The following is a 9,458-nucleotide window of genomic DNA, read 5'->3' on the forward strand; positions in this document are numbered from 1 at the left end:
TTTTTTTGAAGTTTGGATAAACCATTGCTTCGTCTGGTGTCTACAATACATATGACTCATTATAGTACTAATTTCATTTTTACCAGATCGAAAAATTTTATGTTGAAAAGAAAAATTTATAGATCCAATGTCACATTCCGTAAAAATTTACGATACATGTATAGGATGCACTCAATGTGTACGAGCTTGTCCAACAGATGTATTAGAAATGATACCCTGGGATGGATGTAAAGCCAAGCAAATTGCTTCCGCGCCGAGAACCGAAGATTGTGTGGGTTGTAAGAGATGTGAATCTGCCTGCCCGACAGATTTTTTAAGTGTCCGCGTTTATTTAGGGCCTGAAACAACACGTAGCATGGCTCTATCTTATTGATACGTTACAAAAAACTTCACTCGAATCGTCTGATTCCTCTTTACCGAAGAAGCCTGTGCTCGAAATAATCGAGCACGGGCTTTTCTGGTCAAAACGTATCTTGTCTTTATCACTTTATCATGAGTTATTTTCCTTGGTTAACAATACTTGTTGTTTTGCCGATATTTGCAGGTTCATTAATTTTCTTTTTACCTCATAAGGGAAACAAAGTCGTTAGGTGGTATACTATATCTATTTGTTTATTAGAATTCCTTCTAATGACTTATGCGTTCTGTTATCATTTCCAACTGGAGGATCCCTTAATCCAATTAAAGGAGGATTATAAATGGATAGATGTCTTCGATTTCCACTGGAGATTGGGAATCGATGGACTTTCATTAGGATCTATTTTATTGACAGGATTTATCACTACTTTAGCTACTTTAGCAGCTTGGCCAATTACACGGAATTCGCGATTATTCTATTTCCTGATGCTCGCAATGTATAGTGGTCAAATAGGATTATTTTCTTCGCGAGACCTTTTACTTTTTTTTATCATGTGGGAGTTAGAATTAATTCCTGTTTACTTACTTTTATCCATGTGGGGGGGGAAGAGGCGTCTATATTCAGCTACAAAGTTTATTTTGTATACTGCAGGCGGTTCCATTTTTTTCTTAATCGGAGTTCTGGGTATGGGCTTATATGGTTCCAACGAACCAGGATTAGATTTGGAAAGATTAATTAATCAATCATACCCTGCAACCTTGGAAATACTTTTATATTTTGGCTTCCTTATTGCTTATGCTGTCAAATTGCCGATTATACCCCTACATACGTGGTTACCAGATACCCATGGGGAAGCACATTATAGTACATGTATGCTTTTAGCGGGAATATTATTAAAGATGGGAGCATATGGATTGATTCGGATCAACATGGAATTGTTACCTCATGCTCATTATCTATTTTCGCCCTGGTTAGTAATAATAGGAGCGATCCAAATAATCTATGCAGCTTCAACTTCTCTTGGTCAACGAAATTTCAAAAAAAGAATAGCTTATTCCTCTGTATCTCACATGGGTTTCATAATTATAGGAATTGGTTCCATAACCAACATTGGACTCAATGGAGCTATTTTACAAATATTATCCCATGGATTTATTGGTGCTACACTTTTTTTCTTGGCAGGAACCGCTTCTGATAGAATGCGTCTTGTTTATCTCGAAGAACTGGGGGGAATATCTATCCCAATGCCTAAAATTTTTACCATGTTTAGTAGCTTTTCAATGGCTTCTCTTGCCTTACCAGGAATGAGTGGTTTTGTCGCAGAATTAGTAGTATTTTTTGGACTAATTACTAGTCCAAAATTTCTGTTAATGCCAAAAACACTAATTACTTTTGTAATGGCAATTGGAATGATATTAACTCCTATTTATTTATTATCTATGTTACGCCAGATGTTCTATGGATACAAGCTATTTAATGTTCCAAACGCAAATTTTGTGGATTCTGGACCACGAGAACTCTTTATTTTAATCTGTATCTTTTTACCAGTAATAGGAATTGGTATTTATCCAGATTTTGTTCTCTCCCTATCCGTTGACAGGGTAGAGGCTCTCTTATCCAATTATTATCCTAAATAGGTTTGCTTTTTTTTACTCGTCTGCTCTATTAATGCAGAAATAAGTAAAAAAGTATATAATGCAGAAATAAGTAAAAAAGTATAATTAGATCTATCTCGAATTTTTGAGAACCCTTTGATAAGGCGTTCAAGGGGTTCTCAAATAAAACATAAAAGTAAAAACCTTCATTTCATGAAGGTTTTATTTTATGTAATCATTTAGGTGTTAATGTAAACGAACCATAACTATGTAAGCCTATTCCTAATAGATTTATACCAAAATAACAAATCCAAATTATAAGAAATCCTATCAAAGCTATAAGTGCAGAATTCGTACCCTTCCAATTTGGATTTGTTCTACTATGTAAATAAATTGCGAATATGGTCCAAGTAATAAATGCCCAAGTTTCCTTAGGATCCCAATTCCAATAGGATCCCCAGGCCTCATTAGCCCATACTGCTCCACAAAGAATACCTACGGTTAAAAGGGTAAATCCTAGGCTAATGACACGATAACTCCAAGAATCCAAACGCTCCGTTAATTGATATTTGTAATAATTTGGAAATGAAGGGACAGAGGTTCTTTTTAAAGCACTTCTTTTTGCATAAAAATATTTAATATCACTAAAGAAAAATGTTTTATTTAAAACATTTTTTTTCTTTTTAGAAAAGAAATGGAAATTATTTCGAAATCTAATGATTAGAATAGCGGCAGATAATAAGGATCCGCACAAAAGAGTTGCATAGCTTAATAACATCATACTGACATGCATCATTAACCACTGAGATTGTAGAGCAGGTACTAGTATCGTGGATTGATGCATTTCAGTTAAAAGAGACCCGATGTGGCAAAGCCTTGCGTTAAAATAGTACTTGGCGTAGTTATTGTGCTTAAATCATTTTTAGAGTTCTGTATTTTAGGAATGGTATGAAGAATATACAGGGCCCATGAAAGGAAGATCAATGACTCATATAAATTACTTAATGGAAAATGTCCCGAGGAAGCCCAACGAGAAACTAAGAATCCTGTTATAGAGAAAAAAGTAACTATCATTCCTTTTTCTGACGAATCGCGTAATCCTCCAAGTTCACGAACTAATAAGGTTATAAAATGAATCGTAATCACAATTGAAATCGTTGAGAAAGAGATATGAGTTAGTATATGTTCTAAAGTTGCAAATAGCATAAGGGGAAGGTCCCATTACAAAATTGTAAATTTCGAATTGATTTCTAATCTATTGTATTCTTTTTCAAGAATGCCGCCACTCGGATTCGAACCGAGATGCTTGAGCACTGCTTCCTAAGAGCAGCGTGTCTACCAATTTCACCATGGCGGCTAACTTCAAATAATAGGTAACTTAAAAGAATAATAGCTATTATCTTGGGAATCGTCGATATTGGGAAAGTCCATAAAATTTAGGAACATTAGAGTTTTCATTAAAATAGACTTCGTTTGGTAGTATCGTTTCCATTTTTTTTTTTTACAATAAACTCTTGCTTTGCCCAATAGAAACACAAACACTGCTTGAAAGAGTTGGAACTTCTTTTTTCTAACTTGCAATTATAGAACTAATTTTTTCTAATTAATTTCCCCTTTACATTTTGAAAATTCTTTCAATACAATGAAAAAAATCCAAAAGGGTTTCTATTTAATGATGAAATTAAAATAAAATGGATAAATAGAAAAGGCTTTTTGGATTTTTTAAAAATTTCTAGAATGAAAGTCTTTATGCTCTTATTAATAAGATTTACTAACCTTATGATTTTGGAGAAGATAGGTGGAAGTTGTAAGTCCTATTGTAAGAATACTCCACTTTTCATAATTTTCCTAATAGAATATGAGGATTCTATTAGGAAAATTATGAAAAGTTCATTGATAGGAAAAGAATACTTAGCACACAGTATACCAAACAAAACTTTTTTTTTCTTGTATATATAAGATAAGAGGGGTTTTTTGTTCTAAGAATATTGTACCGAGTAATTCGACACATAAAAGTACATTCAAAGAAGAATCCAAATTATTAAATAATTGGAATTCTTTTTTGATAAGTCAATTCATATTATTCCAAAATCTTATTATTTGTTTGTTGCCCAGAAAAACCCTTTGGTTTTGGATGCTCATTACCGCTCGAAAATGATCTTGATTTTACTAAAGAATAAGATTGTACTATGGAAAAATAAGTCTTTTTCTTCCAAATATTTTTACGAATACGCTTTTTTGACATTGAAGTACGTTTTTTTGGAACTGCCATTCAAAAAGGAAATTACTTTTTTCTAGTTGTATGTGAAAGACATCTATTGCTGCAAATCAATCCTTCTTTCTTCTTTTTATTAGTATTTATACTTAGATACTGAAAGATACTTAAATTTTGAATTATTTTTTACTTCATTTTGTCTAATGCGGATAAGACAACAAGAATTTTTTAACATTTTTTCTTTATATATTTTATACTTTTTTTTTAATAATATAGAATATATAGAAGGGTTTCTCATTTAAATCTATTTATATCTATTTATATATCAAGTATACTCCATATATAGATATATGGTATGGAAGCCTATCCCCCATATAAGATAAGACGGGGGGATAAAAAGAAGGGAAAATGAAAATAGTTAATTAAGTTCAGAATGGTATTCCATAAAGGAAAGGAATTCCAATCAAAACAAAAAATACTGAGTCTCTTAAACAAGACATTCTAAAACTTAGGTAATTTATAGTCATTAGAATTTTAGTTCTATATGAAGTAAGGACTATTCGATAATTTCTTATAAACATAGGTTTTCATTGGAATTCACTCAATCAGTTAATTATGGAACAAGAGAGCTGTTTCATCTTTGTTTTAAAGAAATATAAAAATGAATTATGAATAGAAAGTAAAATGATTCCACTTTTTTTTTTTTATTTTTATAAATATCTTTATTTAGTTAATAAAATAACTTCGTTACCTAGTTATTTTATTAACTTTTTTAATTTAACCAACTAAACCCATTCTTAATTTTTAATTATTTCAATGAGATAAATTTTGGAAAAATTAAGAATTTCAGTATTTTTTCTTATTCTTTTTATTTATTCTTTCAGAAAGAGATAAGAATTGGTTTGGTGAATCGGAAACAATTTTATAGAAAAATTGAAGTAAAAATTGAAGTAAAAATTGCAATTTCTTTTCTTATGGAACATACATATCAATATGCATGGGTAATCCCTCTTCTCCCACTTCCAGTTATTATGTCAATGGGATTTGGCCTTATTCTTATTCCGACAGCAACAAAAAATCTTCGTCGCATATGGGCTTTTCCTAGTGTTTTACTCTTAAGTATAGCTATGGTATTCTCAGTTCAACTGTCTATTCAACAAATAAATGGAAGTTCGATCTATCAATATCTATGGTCTTGGACCGTCAATAATGATTTTTCTTTAGAATTTGGATACTTGATTGACCCACTTACTTCTATTATGTTAATACTAATTACTACTGTAGGAATCCTGGTTCTTATTTATAGTGATGGTTATATGTCTCACGATGAAGGATATTTGAGATTTTTTGTTTATATAAGTTTTTTCAATACTTCCATGTTGGGATTGGTTACTAGCTCCAATTTGATACAAATTTATTTTTTTTGGGAACTCGTGGGAATGTGTTCTTATTTATTGATAGGCTTTTGGTTTACACGACCAATCGCAGCGAGTGCTTGTCAAAAAGCTTTTGTAACTAATCGTGTAGGGGATTTTGGTCTATTATTAGGAATTTTAGGTTTTTTTTGGATAACAGGTAGTTTAGAGTTTAGGGATTTGTTCAAAATAGCTAATAACTGGATTCCTAATAATGGAATTAACTCTTTACTTACTACTTTGTGTGCTTTTTTATTATTCCTTGGTGCAGTTGCGAAATCCGCACAATTCCCTCTTCACGTATGGTTACCCGATGCTATGGAAGGGCCCACTCCTATTTCGGCTCTTATACACGCAGCAACTATGGTTGCTGCGGGAATTTTTCTTCTAGCTCGACTTCTTCCTCTTTTCATATCTTTACCTTTGATAATGAGTTTTATTTCTTTAGTAGGTACAATAACACTATTCTTAGGAGCTACTTTAGCTCTTGCTCAGAGAGATATTAAAAGAAGCTTAGCCTATTCTACAATGTCTCAATTGGGTTATATGATGTTAGCTCTAGGTATAGGTTCTTATCAAGCTGCTTTATTCCATTTGATCACTCATGCTTATTCAAAAGCTTTATTGTTCTTGGGATCCGGATCCGTTATTCATTCAATGGAACCTCTTGTTGGATATTCACCAGATAAAAGTCAAAATATGGTTCTTATGGGCGGTTTAAGAAAATACATTCCAATCACAAGAACTACTTTTTTATGGGGTACACTTTCTCTTTGTGGTATTCCACCTCTTGCTTGCTTCTGGTCCAAAGATGAAATCCTTAGTAATAGTTGGTTGTATTCGCCCTTTTTTGGAATAATAGCCTCCTTTACTGCAGGATTAACTGCCTTTTATATGTTTCGGATATATTTACTTACATTTGATGGGTATTTGCGTGTTCATTTTCAAAATTACAGTAGCACTAAAGAGAGTTCCTTGTATTCAATATCCTTATGGGGAAAAAGGATACCCAAAGGAGTGAATAGGGATTTCGTTTTATCAACAACGAAGAGTGGAGTTTCTTTTTTTTCACAAAATATACCAAAAATTCAAGGTAATACAAGAAATAGGATAGGATCCTTTACTACGTCTTTTGGGGCTAAAAAAACTTTTGCCTATCCGCATGAAACGGGAAATACTATGTTATTTCCTCTTCTTATATTACTACTTTTCACTTTGTTCATTGGATTCATAGGAATCTCTTTTGATAATGGAGGAATTGGTAATGGAATAGCAGAGTTAACCATATTATCAAAGTGGTTAACTCCCTCAATAAACTTTACCCAGGAAAGTTCTAATTCTTTTGTAAATTCATATGAATTTATTACTAATGCAATTTCTTCTGTAAGTCTAGCTATCTTTGGTTTATTCATAGCATATATCTTCTATGGATCCGCTTATTCTTTTTTTCAGAATTTGGATTTAATAAACTCTTTTTACAAAGGAAATCCTAAAAAAGAATTTTTAGATCAAGTAAAAAAAAATATATACAGTTGGTCATATAATCGTGGTTATATAGATATTTTCTATACTAGGGTCTTTACCCTCGGTATAAGAGGGTTAACCGAACTCACGGAGTTTTTTGATAAGGGTGTTATTGATGGAATTACCAATGGAGTGGGTCTTGCTAGTTTTTGTATAGGAGAGGAAATTAAATATGTAGGGGGAGGTCGAATCTCGTCTTATTTATTCTTTTTTTTATGTTATGTATCTGTGTTTTTATTCTTTTTTCTTTCTTAAGTTAAGGAATTTACAACAAGTCTCTTGCAAAAATAACTATCCTATCCCCTTTCTACAATCTCTCTATATCCTTGTTACATAAGGTAAGTATTGTATAATAGTTCGGTTTTCCGCGATTTTTTCCATTCCTCTGTGTAAATACCCTAATATGGGTTCACAATCAATAACATCCTCACCATCGAGAGTAACGATCAGTCGAAGAACACCATGCATTGATGGGTGTTGAGGGCCCATATTGACTATCATGAGATCTTTTCTTGTAAGCGGTAGACTCATATCCTTTCTTCCTTAATTCATTATTCCATGAAAATGGATTATTCCATGAATTCCTCAAAGCGAGGCTCATCAAAATGAAAAATCTAAGACTACTATAAGACTACTAAAAAAATAATAAAACAAGAAAAAAATTTGAACGATTAAATTACTGCTCCCGAATATTCAACTGACCGATTAATTTCTTATAACGTACTCTATTTTTCTTTGCCAAATAAGCCAGCAAACGTCGACGTTTTCCCAAAAGTCTTCGTAGACCTCTTTCCGATGAAAAATCTTTTTTGTGTAATTCCAAATGTGAAGCAAGTCTCCGTATCTTATTGGTGAAACTGAATACTTGAAATTCAACAGAACCCCTGTTTTCTTCTTTTTCTTCTTTAACCATAAATCCAAAAATTTTTCTACCTCCTTTCTTTTTCATGTATTTTTCTGATCAGGAAAAATACAAAATTATGTCAGTTATTTTGAAGTTATTCTAATCTCGTACACACACAAATTTGCAATTATTCATCTACTACTGGAATTTGGATTTATTTTATCGATGCAAATTGGATTTGGATAGAAGGGTACATTCTTTCTAATATTTTAGATAGAAGAAATGTTTCTTCTATCTAAAATATTAGAAAGAATTTTGCTGATTTATTTATTGCTATATGCAATTTATGGAATTGATACACCATTTAATTGATATCATTTAGCAAAATGAAACACAGCATATGCATCCATCTTTTGGCTCGAGAATTTCACGGGATAGAGATATGGTATAAGAAATAGACTATTAAGTAACTCTAAATGAATTGTGGATACATCTGTATCCTTAACATACTGAAACGATTGTCATTATTCGTATCAAACCAATAGCGATTCATACAAGCTAAATCTTCTAATCAATGGTGGGCCAATAATGAATTTTTTTGCATATGTATTAAGACGCTTGGCCTGATTTCGAAATTGTCCAGAGTTTTATATGTTGTTTTCATTGCAAAATGATGGGTCTCCTTCCATAACTTTCCAATTACGAGTACGAGAATTGAAAGACATGAAAATTCTCAATTCTCTACGGCGTCTAGTAGATAGAAACAAGAAAATCAGAAGAATCTTTCTCTCTATTCACTATCATTCCGCGTCTTCGACTTCTATTAGTTTCTTTTCTTCTTTAATGCAATAGCTATAGTTTGATATAAGAATCCATTTCTCAAAGTAATGGAAACCATTCTCTTATAGGAAATGGTTCGAAAATCGCTATTCCACCTTTTAGGTATCGTGAAAAGTGATACCTGTGAAGATCGTGCATTTCAGTCAAATTCAGATCCGTTTTTCGAGTCCATGATATAATATAACCAAATTGGATAGATCTTCCACCTGTTTAGCTAAGAAAGAATAGATACAGAGGTGGATAATAGATCGATATGAAGATCATGAGCTGCCCCATAATGAAATCGCCAGTAGTCGCGAATATCTCCTTCTTCCCTAATCCAAGATTGGAGAAAGAAGATCTAAGAGGGACCTATGGAGAATGTAGTCAGAAATCCATAATAGAGTCCGACCACAACGACCGAATTAATTATCCTCATCGAGAAACTTAGACTACTAAATAGAAAAGATTTGAAAATCATGGCATGGGTCTCCTTTTTTTCTTTCTTTAGAGTTTTCTATATGCACAATTTCTCGATGTTTCGATGAGAATTTCTTGACTTTCCATATATAGAAAGAGATAGACTATAAATGACATCTCTTATGTCAATAAGACCAAAGGGATGGATATTAAATGATAGGAAGTGCTAGGAAGTGAAATAGAATGAAATAGAGCCACTTTGGGCTTC

The sequence above is a fragment of the Triticum urartu genome, unplaced genomic scaffold (assembly GCF_056163025.1).
Source record: "Triticum urartu cultivar PI428250 unplaced genomic scaffold, HENAU_Tu73 scaffold1883, whole genome shotgun sequence".
In the NCBI taxonomy this organism is placed as follows: Eukaryota; Viridiplantae; Streptophyta; class Magnoliopsida; order Poales; family Poaceae; genus Triticum; species Triticum urartu.